Genomic DNA, 26,868 nt, shown 5'->3' with positions numbered 1-26,868 from the left:
CTGACTGACTCTGCATGGATTTCTCAAGAATGGATTTGTAAAGCTCTTCCAGTATGGAAAGGTTATCCTCCGAGCTGCCGCAGCACCGATTTAGGAATTAAAGGTCATTTAAACATTTTAGAAACAAGTTCAGAAAAAAGTATTAACACCCTCTACCGCTTACTTCCCAACTCATGCAGCGCTTGTCTGCAGTGGATATATGACCGGACTAAAGAGGGCAGAGAACGATGAGAAATACGTGACCACTGCAGCCAATCACTGGTGGAGGTTAGTAATAGTATAAAATTGTATTTTCTTTTGCTGAATGGTTATTATGTGGCAAGAATTAGATTAGTGTTAGGGTAGGTGCAGACGGATATAGATTCTCTCCCCAGAGAGAACCGGGCCAGTTATGCGCTCTGATTGGAGGGTGTCGGATGAGAAGATGGAGAAGAAAACTTCTCCATCTTCTCCATTCTCTCAGTCCATGGAAATCGGAGTGCAGTCCGATGATTTCCACGAACTCCGCGATCCAAATGTTGGGTCAAACTCAGGCATGCAGAGTTTTTCTGGATGTGTCCCAGAGGAAAAAAAAAAAAAAAGGATCGGACATGTGCATGGCCCCATACAATAACATTGGTCTATGTATCATTCAATGTTTTATCTGGTCGCACTCGGACCGAAAATACGCTCGTCTGCACCTGCCCTTAGCCCTTGGAGAACCTTAACAAATCATACTGACAAAATAGTGTCAAGAAATTCTTTTATAACCCAAGATGCAACGTTTCAGCTACATTTCAGCCTTCATCAAGCATAATGATAGCTACAGGGGACCATAACACACCAGGCATCATACATTGCACCCAACCGGAAGTAAGGACTAGGAGTGCTGCTCACAAGACTTCTGTTCTCTGCAGCAATTCCACCCAAGTGCTAGTAACCCAATTTATACAGCAAAGCTGACAACTGGGAGGCGGAAGACAGGAAGCGCCAGCCTGTTGGCCAGTGGGAAATATACATTCAATAGTCGGAGTAGGGCGAGAGCCGTCATATTATCTATGAGGTTTGCTATTAAAGCGTCCTCTGCTTTCTGCTCCAATTTCAGAAATACCATAAGTTGATGTTTAGTACTATAAGAAAAGCTTTAAAGATTCAGGGCTTACCCTAGTAAATGAAATTGGGGGTGGTTGTGACATGGGGGTGGGGTTAGAACAGTTAATTTAAGAAAGAATAGAGGTACAGAGAGATACATAAAGTGCATGTATACTAATGCCAGAAGCCTCGCCAACAAAATGGAGGAATTGGAGTTAATGTTGTTGGAACATAATTATGACATGGTGGGGATATCTGAGACATGGCTGGATGAGAGCCATGACTGGGCTGTAAATTTACAGGGTTATAGCCTGTTCAGAAATGACCGAACAAATAAGCGAGGGGGAGGCGTGTGTTTAATGTAAAATCATCCTTAAAACCCATCCTGCGTGATAATATATATGAATCTAATGAAAATGTAGAGTCCCTGTGGGTGGAGATAAGGGGAGGGGGAAAAAATAATAAATTACTGATAGGGGTTTGTTATAAGTCTCCAAAAATAATGGAAGCAACAGAGAATATCCTCATAAAGCAAATAGATGAAGCTGCGACTCAAGGAGAAGTCATTATTATGGGGGACTTCAACTACCCTGAAATACATTGGGGAACCGAAACCTGCAGTTCCAGCAAAGGTAATAGGTTTTTGACAACTATGAGAGACAATTACCTTTCACAACTGGTTCAGGACCCAACAAGAGGGGGGGCACTGCTAGACCTAATATTAACCAACAGGCCAGACCGCATATCAAATGTAAGGGTTGGGGGTCACTTGGGTAATAGTGATCACAAATTAATAAGTTTTCATGTATCCTTTAATAAGATGTGTAGTAGAGGGGTTACAAGGACACTAAACTTCAGGAAGGCAAATTTCCAACTGATGAGAGATGATCTTGGTGCAACTAACTGGGACGATATCCTGAGACATAAAAATACACAAAGAAAATGGGAGACGTTTATTAGCATCCTGAATAGGACCCGTGCACAATATATACCGTATGGGAATAAACATGCGAGAAATAGGAGGAAACCACTATGGCTAAATAGAGCTGTAAGGGGCGCAATAAGAGATAAAAATAAAGCATTTAGGGAATTATAGCAAGTAGGTAGTGATGAGTCATTAAATAAATACAGAAGATTAAATAAATTCTGTAAAAAGCAAATCAAAACAGCAAAGATTGAGACAGAGAGACTCATTGCCAGAGAAAGTAAAAATAATCCCAAAATATTCTTTAACTACATAAATAGTAAGAAGCTAAAAAATGATAGCGTTGGCCCCCTTAAAAATAGTCTGGGTGAAATGGTGGATGAGGACGAGGAAAAAGCCAATATGCTAAATGACTTTTTTTCAACAGTGTTTACACAAGAAAATCCCATGACGGATAACATGATCAGGGATAAAAATTGTCCATTAAATGTCACCTGCTTAACCCAGCAGGAAGTACGGCGGAGTCTAAAAATCACTAAAATTTACAAATCCCCGGGCCCGGACGGGAGACACCCCCGAGTACTGCAGGAATTAAGTACAGTCATAGATAGACCATTATTTTTAATCTTTAAAGATTCCATAATAACAGGGTCTGTACCACAGGACTGGTGTATAGCAAATGTGGAGATAATATTCAAAAAGGGGACAAAAACTGAACTTGGAAATTATAGGCCAGTAAGTTTAACCTCAACTGTGGGTAAAATCCTGGAGGGTTTTCTAAGAGATACTATACTGGAGTATCTGGAGAAGAATAACCTCATGACCCAATATCAACATGGGTTTACAAGGGACCGTTCCTGTCAGACTAATCTGATAAGCTTTTATGAAGAGGTAAGTTCCGGACTGGACCAAGGGAATGCAGTGGACGTGGTGTACATGGACTTTTCAAAAGCTTTTGATACAGTGCCACACAAAAGGTTGATACATAAAATGAGAACAATGGGGATAGGGGAAAATATGTGTAGGTGGGTTAAGAGCTGGCTCAGGGATAGGAAACAAAGGGTGGTTATTAATGGAGCACACTCGGACTGGGTCACGGTTAGCAGTGGGGTACCACAGGGGTCAGTTTTGGGCCCGCTTCTTTTTAGCATATTTATTAATGACCTTGTAAGGGGCATAGAGAGTAGAATTTCAATATTTGCAGATGACACTAAACTCTGCAGGGTAATCAATACAGAGGAGGACAATTTTATATTACAGGAGGATTTATGTAAACTAGAAGCTTGGGCTGATAAATGGTAAATGAGCTTTAATGGGGATAAATGTAAGGTCATGCACTTGGGTAGAACGAACAAGATGTATAATTATGTGCTTAATTGTAAAACACTGGGCAAAACTGTCACTGAAAAAGACCTGGATGTATGGGTGGACGATAAACTCACATTTAGTGGCCAGTGTCAGGCAGCTGCTGCAAAGGCAAATAATATAATGGGATGCATTAAAAGAGGCATAGATGCTCATGAGGAGAACATAATTTTACCTCTATATAAGTCACTAGTGCGACCAGACTTAGAATACTGCGTACAGTTCTGGTCTCCGGTGTATAAGAAAGACATAGCTGAACTGGAGCGGGTGCAGAGAAGAGCGACCAAGGTTATTAGGGAACTAGGGGGTCTGCAATACCAAGACAGGTTATTACACTTGGGGTTATTTAGTTTGGAGAATCGAAGGCTTAGGGGTGATCTTATTACAATGTATAAATATATGCGGGGACAATACCAAGACCTATCTAATGATCTTTTTACTCTTAGACCTGTGACGGGGACAAGGCATCCTCTACGTCTGGAGGAAAGAAGGCTTAAGCATACTCACAGACGCGGATTCTTTACTGTAAGAGCAGTGAGACTATGGAACTCTCTGCCACATGATGTTGTAATGAGTGATTCCGTACTAAAATTTAAGAGGGGCCTGGATGCCTTTCTTGAAAAGTATAATATTACAGGGTATATATACTAGTTTCCTTAGTGTTGCGTTGATCCAGGGAGCTAGTCTGATTGCCGTATGTGGAGTCGGGAAGGAATTTTTTTCCCCAATGTGAAGCTTACTGTTTGCCACATGGGGGGTTTTTTGCCTTCCTCTGGATCAACATGTTAGGGCAAGTTAGGATAGGATATGGGTTGAACTAGATGGACTTAAAGTCTCCCTTCAACCTCAATTACTATGTTACTGTGTAGTCTGCACAGTGTAGAGCCATCGGTACTTGTAATACATGCAAACCGGTGTCCATATTTTCCAAGATTTATTTTACTAACATTGCGCCATTAATTCCACAGCGCTTTACAGACATAATCATCATCACTGTCCCCATTGGGGCTCACAATCTAGATTCCCTATGTCTTTGGAGTATGGGGGGAAAAAAAAAAACGGAAAACCCGGAGGAAACCCACGCAAACTCAAGGAGAGCATACAAACTCCCTGCAGATGTTATCCTTTGTGGGATTAGAACCCAGGACCCCAGCGCTGCAAAGGTGATGGTGGCTGTGACCCCTCCTGTGAGTATCACAGTTTTTTACGTTAGAATTGCTCATGTCACTAGTTGTCACTAGATAGTATTTGTTGTCACTAGATAGTATTTGTTGTCACTAGTTGTCAGTGGATGATTTCTTTTGTCACTAGTTGTCAGTGGATGGTATTTTTTTTTAATCGCAGAAGGACTGGAAGCTTCTCCTAACTGACAGATGTCACCAGTTTCCTTCCAATAAGCAGCCAAGATGGGCGGCATTGAGACTCACCCTGCACCCTTCTGTCCTAATTACTAAGGTCAGCTACCAAGATGCCAGAGGCAGATTCAGGATGGCCGCCTTCCTTCCTCTTAGTTGTCTTTTTTTACGGTTGGAAATACACTAATAACCTATCAAATATCAGAATTTGTCAAGTTTTGTTCTGTATCCCCAGGAACACTTTCAGCATTGCACAGAATGACATTTCACATTTATGTGTTGGTACCTTACATATTCATTATTAGTTGATTACAAGGCTGAAGATAGAAGCTAGAAGTATAGTAAGGGAATAATGGGACACAATAGTGAAAACACCAATTAGCAGTTGTTGTCCACACAACATAAGTGTCAAAAATATGATTGACAGCTACTGATACGGCGTGTGTAGGAAAATGTCTGATGAGATAACGAGTGGCAACAAAAGGTTGGGCCTTATAGGATAATTTGGAAAGGGCCCCCCATACACACTTTCCTGCTGAGTCACATTACATAAAAAACACTGGCAAACAGATTAGCACCATTCTTTGTCCAAGATACAGTAATTATGTCGCTTTAGAGTCTCACACACTTTCATTGTGACCTTTTTAAAATGGCATACAGTCAGCGCCCACTACACAGATTAGGCTCCTTTGGTGCCCATTCACAGTAATAATGTCCCCACAGTGACCCACACAGTAGTGGTCCCCCCTTAGGTATCTACACATACATTATGATGCTCCCTTACTAGTTTCCCACACAAAGTATAATGCTCCCTTATTGCCACCACACTGTATGACACCCCCTTAGAGTCTATACACAGTACAAGTACCTCTCAATGCCCCCCAAAAAGTACAAAGCTCTCTTTCGTGCCCCCACAAAGTACGATATTCCTGAAGTTGCTCTTCACACAATATGATGCCCTATTAGTGCTCCCACAAACCATGAAAGAAGCCCCCTTTGTGCCCCCACACAGTATATTGCTTCCTTCATGCCCACACAAAGTGCAATGCTGCTGCATTGGCCCTAAGCACCACAATGCTCCCTAGAGTGTCCCCAAACATTATCACGCACCATTAATACCCCATCATAGTATGATACCCCCCCATTGTGCCCCCTGCACAGAATAATGCTCTTTTTGACCCCCATACAGCATGATGCACACCTTACTGCCCAAACACAGTGTGAAACACACAGGCAGTGCTCCCACTCGGTGTAATGTTCTCTTATTATTCCCCGCACTATATTGCGCTCTGTCAGTGCCCCCACACAAAGAGAGCACAACTCACAACAACAAACATAATTCTGTACTCACCTAGTCCTATTCCCACGATAATTCAAGAAGAATTTAGCAGGCTTCTTCTGCCTATATAGCCTAGGCAGGTGCCATGACCTCACTGCATCGCACGAGCCTGCACTGGAGTTACTGGAGAGGTAACGGAGTGAATGGTGGAGCAGGGACCTGACGGATCCCTGCTCCTCCATTGTATTGAACAGTATCTTCACTTTGAGAATGCAGATGCAATTAAAAGTGGTGGTACATTACAGTTGCTATACGGCCAGTCATGCAAATGAATAGCGCATGTGTCACTACAAAGCTAATGCAGAAAATGAGATAAAAAGGAGTGACGGGAACAACTAATGCTCCTTATTATCTATGAGCATACGTCTGAAGATTACCAGTCTTAATGCAATGATCCCATAGCCATACAGTGGGGGAAATAAGTATTTGATCCCTTGCTGATTTGTAAGTTTGTCCACTGACAAAGACATGAACAGTCTATAATTTTCAGGGTAGGGTAATTTTAACATTGAGCGATATACAATATCAAAAATAAAATCTAGAAAATCACATTGCTTAAATTATATATATATATATATATATATATATATATATATATATATATATATATATATATATATATATATATATATATATATATATATATATATTTGCATTTTGCAGCAAGAAATAAGTATTGGATCCCTCTGGCAAACAAGACTTAATACTTGGTAGCAAAACCCTTGCTGGCAAACACAGCAGTCAGACATTTCTTGTAGTTGATGATGAGGTTTGCGCACATGTCAGGAGGAATTTTGCTCCACTCCTCTTTGCAGATCATCTCTTAATCATTAAGACTTTGAGGCTGTCTCTTGGCAACTCAGGGCTTCAACTCGCTCCATAAATTGTCTATGGGATTAAGGTCTGGAGACTGGCTAGGCCACTCCATGACCTTAATGTACTTCGTTTTGAGCCAATACTTTGTTGCCTAGGCTGTATGTTTTGGGTCATTGTCTTGCTGGAAGACTCAGTCACGACCCATTTTTAATGTCCTGGCAGAGGGAAGAAGGTTGTCACTCAGGATTTTATGGTACATGACTCCATCCATTCTCTCATTGATGCGGTGAAGTAGTCCTGTGCCCTTAGCAGAGAAACAACCACAAAACATAATGTTTCCACCTCTATGCTTGACAGTGGGGATGGTGTTCTTTGGGTCAAAGACAGCATTTCTCTTCCTCCAAACATGACGAGTTGAGTTAATGCCAAAGACTTCAATTTTTGTCTCATCTGATCACAGCACCTTCTCCCAATCACTCACAGAATCATACAGTTGTTCACTGGCAAACTTCAGACAGGCCTGCACATGTGCCTTCTTGAGCAAAGGGACCTTGCGAGTACTGCAGGATTTTAAACTTTTATGGCGTAATGTGTTACCAATTATTTTCTTGGCGATTGTGGTCCCAGCTGCCTTGAAATCATTAACAAGTTCCCCCCGTGGACTTTTCAGCTGATTTGTCACCTTCCTCCTGATCAAGGATACCCCACGAGGTGAGATTTTGCATGGTGCCCCAGATCGATGTCGATTGACAGTCATTTTGTATTTCTTCCATTTTCTTACTATTGCACTAACAGTTGTGTCCTTCTCACTCAGCATCTTACTTATGGTTTTGTAGCCCATTCCAGCTTTGTGCAGGTCTATGATCTTGGCCTTGACATCCTTAGAAAGCTCTTTGTTCTTGCCCATGTTGTAGAGGTTAGAGTCTGACTGATTAATTGAGTCTGAGGACAGGAGTTTTTCATAAAGGTGACTATGTAAGACAGCTGTCTTTAATGCAGGTAATGAGTTGATTAGGAACGTCTAACTGGTCTGTAGGAGCCACAACTCTTAATGGTTGGTAGGGGATCAAATACTTATTTCTCACTGCAAAATGCAAATACATGTATATAATTTATACAATGTGATTTTCTGGATTTTAGTTTTGATATTATATCTCTCAATGTTAAAATTAACCTACCCTTAAAATTCTACACTGTTCATGTCTTTGTCAGTAGGCAAATTTACAAAATCAGTAAGGGATCAAATACTTATTTCTCCCTCTGTATACTGTACATTATCTACATTTTGTCAGTTTCAGTAAATACTTGTATGACTGTGTTGTGCTGTCCTGCTTTTATTCTTCCTAGAAATTTAAGAATAAATTACCATTTCCCTTGTATAGGGGTTGTGTCCCTACACAATCTGACACTAACAGCACCGATTTGACAGTGTGAGGGCATGCATTGACTCCCGCCAACAGTAACCCATTTGTCCTCTTCTCCTAAATATTTCCCACTGTCAAGTCTGTCAGAGGCCACAGGCTCAAAAGAACGCTCCTTGGACAGACTTGGCACAAATCACTGCATCTGGCAGATTCCAGAAAAACCCTGACCTTCACCATTTAACCCATTTACAGGGATCTGGTCTAACAATGGGGTCCAGTGGATTGCTTCCATGGAAGGGCCAACTGGAGGAGAAAACTAGAGGTAAGAAGGGTCGCCACATAGTGTCAATGCCAAGAGGTCAGATCAGGAACAAAATCGTAAAACAAGAGGATAGTCAAAATTCACATCAAGGTCAGAAAACAGGAGGAGTCAGGAAAACACCACAAGCAAAGACAGGAGCACAAGTCACGTAGCAAAACTAACTGACTGACAGTGGAAGGCCGAGACCCAGGTGTTTAAATAGCAGACAGCCCCACCCAAGGCCCTCAGAAAGGAGCAATCATAACCAAGCAAATAACTCCATAGTTTTCTAATCTTATGACACTAAACTTTTCAAAAGTAAAACATGACTGATGCCGTCAAGCATCACAAGCAACAAAGTCACGGCGCTTAATAACAAATTTTGACACCCACGCAAAACCCTCGTCGGTGGTGTCACAAATATGATCCAAAAACATTGCTTTTACTGCTACTAAATTCTGTTGGTGCTTTTAACTTTTTGCTACTTTTTAGCATCGAAAAAGATTGAACATCCTTGTCTCAGTGTCCTGGTGTCATCTACTGAATAGATAAGTGTCTTTGTCCCAGGTATCCAGCTGTCACTTGCGTCTTCTACCCTCCGGTGCCGGTGATTTTATTGCCTCATGGCAGCGCTCTTCTCTTCTCCACTGACCGTATCAGAGATCAATAAACTGGAAACCTGTCAAGCCCCTGTGTTCAGCAATATAAGGCTCACTTTTTTATATATATATATATTTAATTAGAAAGCGAACTGCAGTTAGCAGAGGAAACATTAGATAAGGCAAACTTCATTTAGGATATTTTCATAGGGCTATGGTGGGACTGAAGCTGAAGTGGTTGGAACTTCAGCATACAAGTCTACAAAGAGTTATTTGGATAAGAAGTTAAGAGAAAAAGCCAAGTATGCTCATTTGCTGTCACCCTGATCCCGTCTCCCAAAGACTTATACAGTCAAATGAAAAAACTAAGCACCACCAGGAAGATCTTGCACTTGGAAGGTTTAAAAATAAGGCAATACAACCAAAGATGAAAAACAACACAGAAAAGATTACATGGTGTGATTATTTAACAAAATCTAAGCCATAATGGAGATGAAGTATGTGAAAAATTATGTACACCTTTAATGCCTCCATAGGAATTTAGAGGGTTATTACCAGCCAGATGTGTTCATCAGTACTTTGCTAGTCTGGAGCATTCAGGCAAGTGTAAGTGTGGCACCCCTGAGGCTCAGTCGCCACAGAGGTACTGCACCTCCTCCTGAGGTGTGGTGCCCCACCATCCAGGTAAGTTGGAGGCTCCGGACCACGCTCCAACACCTGCATCCCACTCAACACGGTAGTTCAGCAAAGCCACATTGCGGCTCCCTGCTTGGAGTGGAGCAGAGCACCTTTGGTGGCTCCCTGCTTGGAACACGAAATGTGCTGGGAGGCGGGTGGAGTTAGAATACATAAAAGAGCGGGAAGGTTTAGGATTTCAGTCAGTAAGTCAGTCAGTCAGACAGTCACTCAGAGAGGAGTGAGGAAAGAAGATCCCTGAGAGAGGGATGAAGGAAGGAGGTGCTGCAGCAGATCTCAGTGACCTGGGTCTGCTGGCATGGGAAAGGAAAGAAGGAGAAAGACATTGAACCGAAACCTGAGCTTCCATAAGAAGGAGAGACTAGTACAGAACGAAGGAGTAAAAGGGAACAGAGGACGTGGGTTAGGAGAGAACCCTGCCTAGAAGTTCTAAGCGCAAGGCCGGGGCCCGATCCCCGAGGTTGTATGGACACTAATGGTTCTACAGCAGACACCGGTGGAGTAGTGGGCTGTAAATGCACTACTCCCATCTAAGACTTGGGGGCACAACAGCAACATTGATAGTAAGCCGGGACTCAGGAGTAAGGAGTCCCCGAAGCAGGCTACAGCTGTCTGCCGTACAAGTAGAGTTCTTGGGAACATCTGTCAGGAGGCACTCCAGTGTAACTCTGTACTAGGAGTACTTCACACTTAAAGGCGCTATAAGAGGAGACGTTCAGAAAGGCACATGTTGGCGGAGTGTTGTAAGGGAGCATTCCATCTGGCCTGGAGGTCAATTGAGTCCCTGACCCGGAGGACACGGCACGGAGGCAGGCACCTGTATGTGTACTACAGACTGTGAGTAAAGCTTTGGAACTACAAGCCCTGGTGTCCTCCATTCATTCTTGCGCCAACGTACCCAGCACCGCTACATCTGGGTACCAGCTTCTACACCGCTTGTGCCTCTCCTCTCCTCCTACATCTACACTGCCCTGGGGCTACAGCTCCACCTGTGGGGAGCTTCACCATCTTGGCTGCAACACACCACCAGCCCCAGAGGATCTGCATGCAGTGTCAGCTCAACTTCTCACTTGCCGAACACCACAGGTGGCGTCACGAACTATTCCATTAACTACATTCCACCAGTCAATCTCCCCTAATACTTGGGCGCCCAGGGCCACGGACTGGGTCACCGCTGCTGTGACACATCCCGCTGACACCGGCCCGGTACAGAGTACCCCACAGCCCTGGGAGGGCGACCCATAAGCACTATGGCAAAGAGGAAAGACATCAGTAATGATCGTAGAGAAGTAATTGTTGCTGCCCATCAATTTGGGAAGGGTTATAAAGCCAATCCCAAACAATTTGGAGCATATAATTCTATAGTCAGAAAGGAAAACATTCAAGACCGTTCACAATCTTCCCAAAGGTGGATATCCCAGGAAAATCACCTCTAAGTCAGACAATATAATACTCAAACCCAAGAGCTACAGTTCAGACACTCAAGGCCTTAGATGGCATGTTAAATATTCATGTACCTGACAAAACAGAAAAATACTGAACAGTTGTAGTTTGTTTTGGAAGAGTTGCCATAAGAAAGCTGCTTCTTTATTAAAAGAGCATGGTAGCTTGCCTAAAGCTTGGATAGTTGCATCTTAACAAACCACAAGACTTCTGGAACAATGTCCTTTGGACATATACCCCTAAACTAGATATTTGTGGTCATTATGCTGTGTGCCATGTTTGGCGAAAACCAAACACAGCAAATCAGCACAAACACCTCATTTGAACTGTGAAGCAGTGACAGACGGGTGATGATCTGGGCTCATATTGCACCTGAGCATCTGACTGTTGGACCAGTGGTATCCCTGCACACTTTCCTCCTTTCCCGGCAGGGACACCGACTGACTCACTGCAGCGCTCCCAACCCACATTTCCTCCGCCTCCAGTTGTTGCCTTGGGTCTGCGTACGGCTGCAGATTTCCTGGCACTGTGATTAGGGTGCGCATTTGAGTGCTCCATCCTTCTTACAGGAACAACGTCTGCTGTCCTAAAGTGTCCCCAGCCAATGGCTGGGTGAAACTTATTATTTAAGGCACCTCCAACTGAGGGGAGGTGCTTGAGCAAACGTGTTCACTTTGTTAGTTGCTGGCAGGTTCTCAGGTAACTTGTTCTAGTTTATCTTCCAGTACCTGCCTTCACCTGCCATGCCCACCTGTATACCAGCCATACCTGCCTGCACCTGCCAGTGTCTGCCTGGATATCAGCTGTACCTGCCAGTCTCTGCCGGCACATCAGCCGTGCATGCCTGCATCTGCCGTGCCCACATATATACCAGACATACCTGTTATGATTGGGTCACCGAGGAGGAAAGCAAGACCAAGCTAAGCCACAGAAAACCAGAGAGGTTGGTAACTAAGCAGATTGCAGACCCCTGATCCTATCCACACAACTAGCAGTAGCCGTGGAGCATACCTTCGATGATTCTAGACGCCTCGACACAGCCGGAGAACTAAATAAGCCTAAAGCAAGAAAAGGGAAATCTAAACTGCCCAGAGCAGACCCCAAAGGAATAGATAGCCCCCAAACATATATTGTCGGTGAGACAAAATGAAAACACAAACGCAGGTAGGAAAATAGGCTGAGCAAACGATGGGGCCCAAACTAACTAGACAGGACAGGAAAGGAAAGACACTGTCTGCAATCACGCAAAAAATGCCCAACACGTCTGATAGAAAAAATACTGGTCACTAGACCTCGCCCACTATATTAGCACTCTGGTATATTCTGAAAACAGAGCAAAGAGAGGCCAATCTAATAAGGGATAAAAACAAACTGGCACAAACAATAACATAAGGATGGAAATTCAGCACAGCCCCAGCCGGGGCTGGCTGACGACACAAAACTGAAATAGACAAAACCAAATCAAATGTGAACAATAGCAAAAGAACACTTAGCTTGAGCATGCAGAGACTGAGCTGGAAACTAAGACCTCAGGAGGCAGGAAAAAAATCACCAGCAGTGATAGAGGGAGTCGGCTGTCTTAAATCCAGTCAGAAACTCCCAATGTCTAATCGTCCTCCTCATTATCAGGTGGCAGGCCTCTGTTAATTAGATCAGCTCCATTAACTCCTGTAACCACCAGAGGGAGCCCGGAAAGAGAACTTGCGACCCCTCTGTCAATGCAACCATCTCCACTACCTTCACCAGCAACCAGAGGTAGGCCAGAAAGTGAATTCACAACACATACCTGCCAGTGCCCGCCTGTAAACCAGCCATTCATATCTGCACCTGACAGTGCCTGCTTGTATTCCAGCCATCCCTGCCACTCCTCTGTTCCTGCTTTTCCTGCTTTACTTGCTTGTACCAGCTGACGTTTCCCTTTTAGGTCGTGCCAGCTTCCTGCCCCTTGGGGGTCAACTGCCATGCATCCAAGGTCCGTCCTGGAGTAGCATATGGTGTCTATCTGAAGCCAAGTGTAATCCCACAGTCAGGGGCTGTATCAAAAAGTCAGGTATTCACCTAGTTTCGCCCATCCCAGGTTCTCTTCGGACCACGGCACAGAGGTTCCACCTCTCCTGTTACAGTTGTCATTGAGTCAATCATGAACTTCTCAATTTATCAAAGTATTCTAAAGTCCAATGTGAGGCCATCTATCCAAAAGCTAAGGCTTGGCAGAAACTAAGTCGTGCAACAGGTCAATTATCCCACGCACATCAGAAAATCTACATCAGAGTAGCTGAAAATGAAAAAAAATTAAGGTGTTGCAATAGTCCAGTCACTGTCTAGACCTGAACCCAACTGAAATTCTGTGTGGAGGGGATTAATAGAACCGGTCATAAATGCAGTCCAACAGACCTCGTTGAACTTAAGCAGCGTTGTAAAGAAGAGCGGACCAAAAATCCTCTAGGACAATGCAAGATTAATAAAGTTATACAGAAAATATTGACTTCAACTCAGGTGGTTTCACCAACTATTGATACATGAGGTGTACTTAATTTTACACTCACTGATTCTGAATTTTGGCCTAGGCTGTGTTAAATAAGTATTAACACAATGTGACTTGTCATGTGTTATTGTTCACCTGAAGTTGTGTGTTTTTCCCAATTTTAAGATTTTCTAAAAGGAGTAGATTTATTTTATCTACTGATGCATAAAACTATAGAAATAAAAGAGGGTGTACTTAGTTTTTCTCATAACTGTATACTAGAAGAAACATCAGCTACCTACCATTGGCCCAACTTCAGGGTAGCAATTGGGACACAGGACCCTATTCTTCCACTTGGTAGGGTTCCAAGCGATACCCCTTTATGAGTATTTTGCCAATTCTGCAAACAACCAGTAATAAAATTTCTACTGCTCTTACTGAACATAAGTCAGGTATAGGCTGATATTATAAAAAAAAAAAAAAAATTCTAACAACTGCTTAGTACCAGCACTTACACAAAAAAGTAATGAGCAACAAGGCCTTGCTGCGCTTCTGTGTACACTCCAAAAAGTGCCAGACACCAAAACTGGTGTTTGAGAAAAGGTGCAAAAATTTCCTTTAAAATAAAAATCTGAAAATTATCTTAAATATTGTCTTGAAATTTAACATTTTTGCTTTTGTTTTTCCCCTGGTCATACTTCAGATCATTCTAGGAAAAAAAATCAGCTATTTTTTTCCCATCTGCCACACTACACGGAATATAAAAGTATGGAGAATTTTCCATACAAGATATGTATAACAGCCACTTAGTGACTTTGCTTTAGAAAATAAAAAAAAAATATTACAGGGAGAAGGCAAGGAAGAAAAATCGGGTTTATGCATATTACATGAATCCTAATTACACTAGGACAACACTGCACTGACATCTGTAGTCTACGCGCTGGAATTCCGCACCTAGAACAGAAGCCCTTCCACTCTGAAATTAATTGGGACCTGGTTGTGCAACCAATTTATAATCCAGTCCAATTTATATTCTGGTCCTCATTTAATTTCGAAAATTAAAATGTCCATTTTAATAACATGAAGTTTAACTCTTAGATGGCAGCCCCGCTGGATATTATGTTCAAAACAGACACTGAGAGCAAAAGGCCCCTTTGCAAGGATTGTTTGTTTATGGGCTCTCCTCTTTAAAGGGTTTTTCCGTTTTTATTGTTTTATGCCCACATGTTTATGTTAGGAAATATAATCAGAGTTTCTTATCCTCCTGGATTCAAGCGATCCTATCCGCTACTTCTCCAGTCTATGTTTACAGGCTGTAGAGGTCACGAATGGCCGGGATCACACTACCGTGTGTGAAGCGAGAAACTCGCACAAGTCTCTCACATCAACACCCGGCGCTGCCGCCGGCAATCGCGACCGGAGCTGCGACTGCTAGAAATACATGCAGCCACAGCTCCGGTCCTGAGTTCTGGCGGCAGCGCCGTGTGTTGATGCGTGAGACTCGTGCGAGTATCTCGCATCACACACGGGAGTGTGATCCTGGCCTATCACTAAAACTCACGTGACTACTTTTGCCAATCACTGGGTTCAGCAGCATGTTCAGCCTCCCTTGGCATGATTGCTGAGCTTAGTGATTGACTGCCTTATCACGTACGCAACAGTCGTGACATCACAGCTGCAGCCTGTACATAAACACCACAGCAGCATAGCCGTAGCGAGTAGTCAGAGCACAAACAAGGAGGGATGAGTAACTCTGATTTTATTAGCTTTCCCTACATGAAGCCTGAAGGCATAAAAAGACAAATGGAAATTCCTTTTAAGTAACGCATTTTATACAAAAACATGCTAAACAAACATCAGAAAATCACAGTGCGCATGTCACATAAGTACAAAGCACACTTCATATAAGCTCATTGCACACATAAGACACGTCATTCAAGCACAGGCCTCACATCAGATATATCACACAAGCACAATGCACCCATCAGACATGTCATCCAAAACACAGCACCCACATCAGATACATCACACAAGCACAGCGCACCCATCAGACATGTCATCCAAACACAGCAAGCACATCAGATACATCACACAAGCACAGCGCACCCATCAGACATGTCATCCAAACACAGCACCCACATCAGATACATCACACAAGCACAGCGCACCCATCAGACATGTCATCCAAACACAGCACCCACATCAGATACATCACACAAGCACAGCGCACCCATCAGACATGTCATCCAAACACAGCACACACATCAGATACATCACACAAGCACAGCGCACCCATCAGACATGTCATCCAAACACAGCACACACATCAGATACATCACACAAGCACAGCGCACCCATCAGACATGTCATCCAAACACAGCACCCACATCAGATACATCACACAAGCACAGCGCACCCATCAGACACGTCATCCAAACACAGCACCCACATCAGATACATCACACAAGCACAGCGCACCCATCAGACATGTCATCCAAACACAGCACACACATCAGATACATCACACAAGCACAGCGCACCCATCAGACATGTCATCCAAACACAGCACACACATCAGATACATCACACAAGCACAGCGCACCCATCAGACATGTCATCCAAACACAGCACCCACATCAGATACATCACACAAGCACAGCGCACCCATCAGACACGTCATCCAAACACAGCACCCACATCAGATACATCACACAAGCGCAGCGCACCCATCAGACATGTCACCCAAGCACAGAAAGCACATCAGGTACATCACACAAGCAGAGCGCACGCATCAGACAAGATACAAAAGCACAGCACACATTAGACATGTCAAAGAAACACAGCACACTCCGGCTTGTGTCACACAAGCACAGTACACACTTCAGGTACGTCATTAGTAAAATGTACACAGTAGATAGTTCACATAAACACAGCGCACACAGGCATGTCACACAAGCATAATGCATAAATCATACTGGTACAGTGCAAACATCATACACGTCACACAAGCACAGCGCGAATATTAAATACATCACACAAACACTGCGCACACAGACATTACACAAGAAAAGCAGACATATCACACAATTCAGACACGTCACACCAGCACAGTGCACACATCAAAAAAACATCACGCAAGGAACTGGAACTCACATGACAAAAAGACGCCTATATTCTTCAGTTTTCTTTTTCCTTTCTTTATTTTCGTATGTCTTATCTGACAATAAATGACACAAGTTAAATAATAATATGCTGTAATCCAGATGTTTTATTTGCGTTGCTTTACTTGTTTGGAAAATGTTAAATATTAATAAATTTAAAAAATAATATATATATAAAAAAAACAACATCATGCAAACATAGCACACACATTGGACTCATCGCAAAAGAACAGCCCACACCTCACACAAGCAGAACACACACATCAGACACATCACACATTGTACAAGTCAAAGAAGCACAGCACACACATTAGACGCGTCACACACGCACAGCGCACACGACACAGACATCATTTAGGACACACTGAACATATTCAGCAGATCAATATACACAGCCTGTGCAAAATTATCATTGTGTGAACCAAATCATAAAACTAGGAAAACTTATCACTTACACGCAAGGCCCATCTACAGCAAGCACTGCCTCTTTCATTCAAGTGCAATCTGTGTGTCATGATCCCAGTGCAGGTTTTTGAGCTGCACACCGGGGGTTAATGTCTGGGGCTCTGTGCAGGTTTTGACCTGCACACTTGGGGTTAATAATTGTGGCCTCTTTCTGGTTCTGGGAGAGCTTCATAAACCCCTGGGTAGCTTCAATCCCTGCCAGTTATACTTTTGCCTTTGGCCTAGTGTGCTGACCCCCGTGTGCCTGTTTGTTGCTTTAGCTTGTTTATATGGTTCTGAACCGGCTGTGTTTCCCGTTGTGAGTTTGCCTGTTGTTTTTGTACTGCGTTATTATCTGTGTATGACTCATTGCCTGTGACCTGACTACTCTCTGCTCGCCCCTCTTGTACCTTGCAGCTATCTGTGTATGACTCATTGCCTGTGACCTGACTACTCTCTGCTCGCCCCTCTGGTACCTTGCAGCTATCTCTGTGTGTGACTCATTGGCTACGTCCTGACTATTCTCCCTGTCTATGCCCCTTGGTAACTTTGTCTCGCAGTTACTCTGCTAGGAATTGTCTTGCAGCTCCTAGCTCTGTGGAGTTTAGGCCACGCCCCTAGCAGTCACGTGCTTCAGGTCCTGCGGCTCTGAAGTACGCATCTATTCGGTTGCTGCCCGCTCCACAGGTAGCTTTGAGCATGCTTTCGCCTTACTCAGGGCACGCACACTGGCTCAGTGAGCAAGTTCAGTGCGGTGTCTCTGACACTGTGGTTTAATTTTCATGGCCATAAATTCCTAGGTACAATGGTACACAGATCTGAGCCCACTGCTGTTTCCAAATTCTGAAAGCCTCCATCCCCAGCTGCACAGGATATATGTCGGCCCAGTAGACAATGTGAATCGACTCTTAATCAGATAAACATCAATCATCACCCAGGCCACAGCCACTGACAAAGTGGAAATAACGGATTATCATCAATGGCAAATGTCATGGGGTGGGATCAATTATGCTGTAACTAGTGGTGGATAAGTACCTGAAACAGCTGTCTGCAAATGGGTATCTCTGTTCATGTTGCAATACCTGGTAAATGGTTGGACTAAAAAAAAAAATTGGCACCAGTGTGATATATTTTTTTTCCCCTCCAACTTTGGGCAAAGGATAACGCACTACCTGTCCTGGGTTTACTGCGACAGAGGAGCCAGTAGAGTACAGTGTCTGATTTCGCCTACTCCTGCACTGATTGGAAGCACTTCGCCTTTATATTAAAAAGGTGCAAATTTATTTTAACAGTGCAGGGGTTAACCTGCTCAGTTGAGAGCTCATGTAAGCTTTCCTGCATTTAGGCTCTCAGTTGTGCACTCTTAGCCACTCCCATTTCGTATTTACACTGGGCCCTGGCAAGCACTCCTTGTCAGAGAAAGCTTTTGCTATATGGCTCGTAGTTGTTGGAGGTTGTTATTGGAGATGGTATTTGGTGGATTTATCTGTGACTGTTGCTAGGTTTTGAGTGTGTGATAATTCCCTTTCTTCTCCTAGTTTGGTTTAACCCCATCCTCCACTCCCCGATGGATATCTCTGTTTGTGTGAGTATATTTGTATTCTCCTTTATCCCTGTTCGTTTTACCTTGTTAGTCTGGTTGGTGTATTATGGTACACTACAGCTCCCTTCTTCACTGGGTGGAGGAAGGACACAGACTGAGGGAGGATTCAGGAGCTAAGGCAAGGTACGTGGCCCCGGCATCTTCACCATCAGAAGTAATCTGGGAAACAGAGCTAGCTTTGGCACCCCTAGCGTTAGGGACAGGGAAGGAGACATTAAACATGCAGTATGGTTGTTTAGACATTAAGTATGACAGTACATTCTATACTAACATTTTGCTTTTTTTAGGCGTTGAAATGCTATAAATTGAAGGAAAAACAATATTTGTGTCTGTACATCATACAGGGTATTTGCTGAAGAAAAATGCTTGAAGCTACCACTACCATCAGCTCAGCAAATATTTTTCAGGAAATAGCTTGTAAAAAAAAAAAGAAGCTGATTTTTTTTTTTTACTTGAACTGGTCAAATCAAGTATAACCCAAAGACATTTTATAAGATTACAAGTAAAGCACCACAAACGTGTTTTGAAGACCAGTCGCGTCTCTGAAGATGCATGACGCCCACACAAACTGTGCACTTAAATGCCAATGCTGAGCCAGATTCAGACTAAGTACCATAGTTGGAAAAGTACTGCTCTCGCGCTACGGAGCTGATCAGGATGAATATTCACAATCCCCACAGCTACTGACGTCAGCCGTAATGTACCATGACAATAGGATTATAAAGAGTCTACATTATCAAGCTTCTTGTGTGATAGAGGAACCTTTTACATTTTGTTTTATGTTCTTCTTTAAAATTTATTTAATTATAATCATTTATTGAGTTTGTCTTTTTTCTTTTTGAAGTACAGGTGCACAACGTTACACGGGGTTACGGTTACACGAGACAATGCATTTTTGGGACTCCAGAAAGAAGAAAATGAACTAACCTCAGGCAGTCTATGCAGATGGCTTTTGACCACTGTAGTTTATGGAAGGTGTAAAAAGGTAGTCTGTTTCCCCAATTCCCATAACCTACAACTCTCTCTAGTGCCGACTTGGGAAGAATGGTGCAGCAGAGCTTTCGGACCAACCATGTTTTTAGCAAAAAAAGGTCATCAACTCTTCAACATCATCTCGAGAACATGCAGAAAAATTATATTCTGCTCTCAGTAACAACTATTCTTCAGCTTAGAGCCCACAAAAGGAGTGTAAGGGTAAACCACTATAGCCTATAAAAAAAAACATAAGGGACTCATTTAAACAGATTGTCCGATATTCAAAACCTTTTCTCAAACGCTTCTATTTCTTAAAAAGAAGCATTTTTTATAATTTGTTATTTAATTTCTCTTCCATTCCTTAGATATCTCCACTTCTTAATATTTTTCAGCTTCCAATGTTCCATTTGAAATGCCCAACAGAATCTCAAATGAAACATCATCAATGACGTCCACTATGGGGCTGGTCCTGCTGCTTCATCTTCCTTTTTCCTAGTATGCAAAACCATGCATCTCAGGCCCAGTGCAAACAGAGGTTTCTTCTTTATGGAGCATATGACGGAGCATATATTCAGCTCCATGGGTCTGCTCCAGACGTAGTCGGCTCCATCTATCTTAAAATCCATATCTCAAAGTACATATTTCTAAGTACTCTGAATTAGACTAGAATTCTAGAATGCATTTGGCCACTCATGACCCCTACAGTATTGTCATCATCACCATCTGACCGAGATGTTCTTCTGTTCCCACAGGTATGCATTGCTGAATTTCCACCCCTCTCTCCCATGCTCCTGAAAGCCCCATGTGAACTGCATTGTATTTTTTTATATGGTATGCATTGCTGAATTTGCACCCCTCTCTCCCATGCTCCTGAAAGCCCCATGTGAACTGCATTGTATTTTTATATGGTATGCATTGCTGAATTTCCACCCCTCTCTCCCGTGCTCCTGAAAGCCCCATGTGAACTGCATTGTATTTTTATATGGTATGCATTGCTCAATTTCCACCCCTCTCTCCCATGCGAACTGCATTGTATTTCTATATGGTATGCATTGCTTACCCATCTTCTTGTATCCATAATTGTACTCCATTCTTGTTATCTTTGCCACACATCTAAGTGGTCTGTAAAACCCCTTCTGTTGTGAGTTCATTCTCTGGTTCACCAGTTGTGAGTTCTCCTTCCAGACTCCCTCTGGTGGTAACAGGAGGTAGAGAGGCTGATTTGATCGGTGGAGATCTGCCACCTGAGAATGAAGATGACGATTGGATCTCAGGAGGCTCAGATTGGATTTAAGACAGCCGACGCCCTATTCAGTTGCTGGTGATTCCTTCTGGCTTGTCAGCTCTTGGTTTTCAGCTCTGTTCCAGTCATCTAAAGCTAAGTTTTTCTGCTAATGTTCACACTTCCGATTTTGTTGGTCTATTCAGTTTTTTGGTGTGGTCAGCCTGCCCCTGCTGGGGGCTGTGCTGAATTTCCACTCTTATTTATCAGTATTTTGCCAATTGGCTTTTTGTCCCTTACTAGTTCGATCTCTTTTTGCTCTGTCTCAGAATATTTCAGAGTGCTAATATAGTGGGAGAAGTCTAGTGACTTCAGGGTTAATTTTGCTGTCAGAAGTGTTGGACATGATTTTTGTAGGGTTTTTTGCAGGTTGCAGACTTTCCTTTCCTTTCCTGTCTAGTTAGTTTGGGCCCCATCATTTGCTCAGCCTATTTTCCTGCCTGTGTTTGTGCCTTCATCTTGTTTCACCGTCAATACATGTGTGGGGGCTATCTATTCCTTTGGGGGTCTGCTCTGGGGCAGTTAGTTTTCCCTATTCTTGCTTTAGGCTTATTTAGTCCTCCAGCTGTGACGAGGCATCTAGGAACATCTTAGGCACGCTCCACAGCTACTGCTAGTTGTGTGGTAAGATCAGGGATCTGCAATCAGCATAGTTACCAACCCCTCTGGTTTTCTGTGACTTAGCTTGTTTTGGTTTTTTTCTCCTCGGTGACCCATTCATAACACCCTTCCCCATTTTATGACCTTTGCTTAACTCTGTGCATTTGGCCTGGGCAGTCACACCCCACTCTCACTCACAGCTGATTGTGTTTAGCTGCACATATATTCAGCTTCATGGGTCTGCTCCAGACGTATTCGGCTCCATCTATCTCAAAATCCATATCTCAAAGTACATATTTCTAAGTACTCTGAATTAGACTAGAATTGGACAGGAATTGACTGTAAGCTAACTGATAATAACACCACAACAATGTTTCGCCTTCTTTTTACTATCACCCCCATACTACTCTATTTCTCCCTAACTCCTGCAATCCCTCAACCCAGTAAGGAACTAGTCATTTCCCCCTCCATCCTTCCCAGCCATCTCACCTCTTCGTCACAACTGTTCCTCCACATACAATCCTTTTTCTTCAGACACACAAGGCCACATCATATCCTATCCTGCTCCCACCTTCTAATGCTCTGTCTACTACTCCACATTGCTGGCGACGTATCCCCTAATCCTGGCCCTCCTCAACACATCCCCACACTCATTTCTAACACTCTGCCACGATCCTCTACACGTTTTTGCAATCATGACAATCTCATACCTATTCATCCAGGCCCCAAGTCCCCCGGTCCTCTTACCTGGCGCCTTATGGAACGCACGCTCTGTCTGCAACAAGCTATCATTTATCCATGACCTCTTTATCACCAACAAACTCTCCTTCCTTGCCATCACTGAAGCCTGGCTCACTCCCTCTGACACAGCCTCTCCAGCTGCGCTTTCCTATGGCGAATTCCATCTCTCTCACACCCCTCGCCCCAGCAACAAACGTGGTGGAGGAGTTGGCTTACTCCTGTCTGATACCTGCTCCTTTACCCCAATTCCTCTGCCACCCTCCGCTACTCTTCCCTCGTTCGAGGTGCACTCCGTCCACATCTATTCCCCCTCCAACCTTCAACTGGCTGTCATCTACCGCCCCCCAGAACTAGCCATCTCCACCTTTCTCGAGCACTTCACCACCTGGCTACTCCATTTCCTTTCTGCTGACATCCCCACCATCATCATGGGTGACTTCAACATCCCCATTGACACTTCCACCCCGGCTGCCTCTAAACTTCTATCGCTCACGGCTTCCCTCGGCCTCTCTCAATGGTCCTCTGTGGCCACTCACAAAGATGGTCACACGCTGCACCTTATCTTCACCCGTCTGTTCCCTCACTAATCTCAATAACTCACCACTCCTCCTGTCTGACCACAACCTACTGACATTCTCTTCCCTCTACTCTCCTACTGCGCAACCCCCGCTCCATAAACTCGCTCACCCTCGCAGGAATCTCAAACACCTCAATTTACAATCACTCTCTGAGTCCCTTCTCCCTCTTACAGATATAGCTTCTCTTCATGACACCGATGCTGCTGCCACTTTTTATAACACCACAATAACAGCAACACTTGATTCGGCTGCCCCCCTCATGCAGAGCAAAACTCGAACAATCAACAGGCAGCCCTGGCTGACCAGCCTGACCAAAGAGCCGAGACGGGTTTCCAGGGCCGCTGAGCATAGATGGAAGAGAACCCATTCTACTGAGCACTTCAGCGCATACAAGAGGTCCCTTGCCAGCTTTAAGTCCACACTCTCTGCCGCAAAACAAACTTACTTTGCATCCCTCATTTCCTTCCTGTCTCACAACCCTAAACAGCTCTTCAACACTTTCAATTCTCTACTCCGCCCCACAGCACCTCCTCCCTCTCCTCTCATTTCTGCGGAAGACTTTGCCTCCTTCTTTAAGCAGAAGATCGACACGATCAGACAAAACTTTGGCCTGCAGCCCCCAATGCCCCTCTTAGCTGCTCAGCCCTGTTCTGCAAAAGCCAGTTTCTCCACCATAACAGAAGATCAGCTCTCCACCCTTTTGTCAAGATCATACCTCACCACTTGTGCCCTCGACTCACTCCCGTCTCACCTCATCCCTAACTTGGCCACAGTCTTCATCCCATCTCTAACACACCTCTTCAACCTTTCACTTACAAATGGTGTCTTTCCCTCATCCTTCAAACATGCCTCAATCACACCCATCCTCAAAAAGCCCTCCCTTGATCCATCCTGTGTGTCTAACTATCGCCCGATATCTCTTCTCCCTTACGCCTCGAAACTACTGGAACAGCATGTATTTCTTGAACTGTCCTCCCACCTCTCCTCCTTTTCCCTCTTTGACCGGTTACAATATGGCTTCCGACCGCATCACCCAACTGAAACTGCCCTAACTAAAGTCATTAACGACTTACTAACCGCCAAGAGCAAGCGACACTACTCTGTCCTCCTTCTCCTGGACCTGTCTTCTGCCTTCGACACCGTAGACCATTCCCTCCTGCTACAGACTCATCTCTTGGCATCACAGACTTGGCCCTATCCTGGATCTCATCATACCTAACAGACCAAACATTTAGTGTCTCCCTCTCACACACCACCTCCTCACCTTGCCCCCTGTCTGTTGGTGTTCCTCAAGGCTCTGTCCTAGGACCCCTACTATTCTCCATCTACACCTTTGGCTTGGGACAGCTCATAGAATCCTACGGTTTGCAGTATCACCTCTATGCCGATGACACGCAGATCTACCTATCTGGACCCAACCTCGCCTCCTTACTGACTGAAATCCCAAAATGTCTGTCTGCTATCTCAGCCTTCTTCTCTGCTCGCTTTCTCAAACTGAACATGGACAAAACAGAATTCATCATCTTTCCCCCATCTCACTCTACCCCTCCACCAGACCTTTCCATCAATGTCAACGGCTGCTCTCTTTCCCCAGTCCCGCACGCGCGGTGCCTTGGGGTGATCCTCGACTCTGCGCTCTCTTTCAAACCACATATCCAAGCTCTCGCCTCCTCCTGCCGCCTCAAACTCAAAAATATTTCCCGGATCCGCTCATTCCTCAACCACGAAACCACAAAAACCCTAGTGCATGCTCTTATCTCCCGCCTCGACTACTGCAACCTCCTACTCTCTGGCCTCCCCTATAGCACACTGGCTCCGCTCCAGTCCATCCTACACTCTGCTGCCCGACTAATCCACCTGTCTCCCCGCTATTCCCCAGCCTCCCCCCTATGCCAGGCCCTTCACTGGCTTCCTATTGCCCAGAGGCTCCAATTCAAAACCCTAACCATGACATACAAAGCCATCCACAACCTGTCTCCTCCATACATCTGTGACATGGTCTCTAGGTACCTACCCGCACGCAACCTTCGCTCATCTCAAGATCTCCTTCTCTACTCCCCCCTTCTCCCGTGCTTCCCCCATACTCTGGAACTCTCTGCCGCAACACATCAGACTCTCACCATCAACGGAAACCTTCAAGAAGAACCTGAAGACCCACCTGTTCCGACAAGCCTACAGCCTGCAATGATCCTCGGTCTACTGAACCACCGCACAACCTGCTCTACCCTCTCCTACTGTATCCTCACCCATCCCTGTAGACTGTGAGCCCTCGTGGGCAGGGTACCCTCTCCTTATGTACTTATGTGTGTGTCCCTTGTCTTACACATGTTTATTATTCTTGTTTATATTTCCACTTTTCACATGTAAAGCGCCATGGAATAAATGGCGCTATATAAATGCATAATAATAATAATAATAATAATAATAATAATAATAATAATAATAAGACAATTGCATATAAATGAGCATTCCTAGTATGGCCAGGTGCAGACGACTATGTTCTCCATTCGAGAAAAATGGTCCGATAATGCTAATCACACTCCGATCTGATCAGAGTTGCATCTGTTTTTCTCGGATGTGGAGAATTTAACAAAAAAAAAAAAAAAAAAGCTTGAGGACAGAAGGCACCAGGGAAAACGCCCGCAAGCTAGACCAGACTGAGCAGCAGGGCTGCCAATCAAAAGGCTAACAGCCCAGCAAGCCTCTGGATGACTGGACTGTCACTCACAAAATTGACAGTCTAGGACATTCCAGATTCCATAGTGCAGCTGAGCTGTCACTCTCAGGGTCCTAAAGGCCCCATTACATTTAGCGATGCACCAGCGATTCCGACCACGATATGACCCGGTCAGGATCGTTGGTGCATCGCTAAATGGTTGCTAGTGAGCTGCCAATCAGGCAGATCTCACCAGCGACGTAGTGATGCTTGGCGGTTGTTACTCACCTGTCAGATGCAGCGATGAGGACTGTCTTCAGCCCGCGTCCATGGCTCGCTTATCGGCGCCAGCAGGAAGCAGACGACGAGAAAACGGCCCAGGATGTTCTCACACGATCAGCGATAGCCAGCGGGGGGCGGGTCAGAGGTGAGTGTCACATGTAGAGATACCGCTAGCGATATCGCTGCTGCGTCACAAAATTGGTGACGCTTTTGCGTCAAGGCGTAAAAGGTCCTTTAGGCCACAGTCAGTTACGAAACCGTGACACCTTTACTTTTAGTAGGTCAACTGAACTGTAGGTCAACTCAAGTGTTGATGCACAAACTCAGTAGGCTCCAAAAATTATAGTTTTGTGGACTTCTCTACTCCCTGTCTGTGGATTCTGAACTGAAGAGTAAGTTATCACTCTCTTGGGTCAGGGAGAAGCCGGCTGTGGGAAAAAAAACAACAGACACGATGTTGTGCAAGTTAATGTTCCTCTGTGGGGGTGAAACCTTTGGAACGCCCTTTATTATAGTAGCACTAGGTAGTAGGAAACAACAAATAAGATACCGTCAAGGAAAAGGAATATAAAACCACTCAAACTACATAATTAATATCATATACATAATTGGTAATGAATTACATTATTTATTACAGAAATCATATGATTTACTGTTAATGCAAAAAAAAAAAAAAAAAAGCTTACCCAAATACATTTTTGGATATATTTAGTTGGGTTGGGTCTCTGATGATAAGTCTGCTTGCATAATACTGTGGTTTCAATTGTTCCAGAATTCTGAATCAAAGCAAAGCTTGTGATTCCAAATA

The 26,868-nt window shown here is 44.1% G+C and overlaps 1 protein-coding gene across 6 annotated transcripts in view; it reads right to left on the bottom strand.

Moving 5' to 3' along the window:
• OSBPL6 (oxysterol binding protein like 6) overlaps positions 1–26,868 on the bottom strand; it is a 327,603-nt gene that overhangs the window by 187,558 nt on the left and 113,177 nt on the right. Inside the window, exons 3-4 of one of the 6 annotated variants that reach the window (XM_073577451.1) lie at positions 18,970–19,133; positions 16,892–16,955 (exon numbers count right to left, since the gene is read on the bottom strand). The exons of 4 other annotated variants lie outside the window; for them this stretch is intronic. The gene's annotated coding sequence lies outside the window, so the exon portion shown is untranslated. Of the gene's footprint in view, positions 1–16,891; positions 18,168–18,969; positions 19,134–26,868 lie in introns of those variants that run through there. One more of the 6 variants, XM_073577452.1, reaches the window with a different exon arrangement.

The sequence above is a fragment of the Dendrobates tinctorius genome, unplaced genomic scaffold (genome assembly GCF_039654945.1).
Source record: "Dendrobates tinctorius isolate UK_male_01 unplaced genomic scaffold, ASM3965494v1 ptg000056l, whole genome shotgun sequence".
Taxonomy (NCBI): Eukaryota; Metazoa; Chordata; class Amphibia; order Anura; family Dendrobatidae; genus Dendrobates; species Dendrobates tinctorius.
This window is presented reverse-complemented; position numbering and strand designations above follow the sequence as displayed.